The following is an 839-nucleotide window of genomic DNA, read 5'->3' on the forward strand; positions in this document are numbered from 1 at the left end:
AGAAATCATACTAAATGTTAGTATATCATCCTCAATCACTTCAGACACATTTTTTTCCCAGCCATTTTACAACACTATTTAATTTTGCCATTGTAACATTTTCCGCACTCACTATACCCTCAATCAACTCGCCACGGGTATTACTGGGGGTAATTTTTGACGAGCACCTCCACGCACTGTTCTCCTCCCTTCGGCCTAACCACATTACTCTCGTGGATTTCCGCCGAAGATAGCCAGTTGGCGATGTCTTGGGATGTCGTCGTGAAGTACGGAAACCCGATTGCCGATGTGTAGTCTAATTTAATCCAGTATCATTTCGTCCTGCAGATTTAGCGCCCACTCCACCACTTGCTCATACGTCTTGTCAATGCCCGTTGGGGGGAAAAAATTGACAATTTTTGTGCGGGGATTCATAGGTGGTTGACGTTGGGATTGCTCCAACTCTGGCGTTCTCGGGGCTGAGTTTTCGTCACCGCTACTTTTCCCATCGTTTTGTTTCTTAATACGGTTGGCTTTCTTCCTTTGCATCACCTTAGTAAACCCATCTTCATCCCCTGCTGTCATCTGCACCACTTCCGTGAGCAAGTGTTGCCTCGTTGCCAGCGTCCGCTCCGTCACCGGCTTGTTTACCTCTCTTGGCAGTCTTGTTCACCATTGTTCCATTGTTCTTCATTATCTGAGTTTGCCATCCTTTTGTTGGCGTTGCCTTTCCTTCTTTCCACCTTCTCCTCCATGTACACCATGCTGGTCTGTTAACTTTGATTGCCAGTATTTGCTCTGGGGATTCTGTCTCGCTGGTTAGAACAGAACCGTACCACGCCTGTTCACGACCGTGACCC

Source organism: Penaeus monodon, chromosome 23 (assembly GCF_015228065.2).
Source record: "Penaeus monodon isolate SGIC_2016 chromosome 23, NSTDA_Pmon_1, whole genome shotgun sequence".
In the NCBI taxonomy this organism is placed as follows: domain Eukaryota; kingdom Metazoa; phylum Arthropoda; class Malacostraca; order Decapoda; family Penaeidae; genus Penaeus; species Penaeus monodon.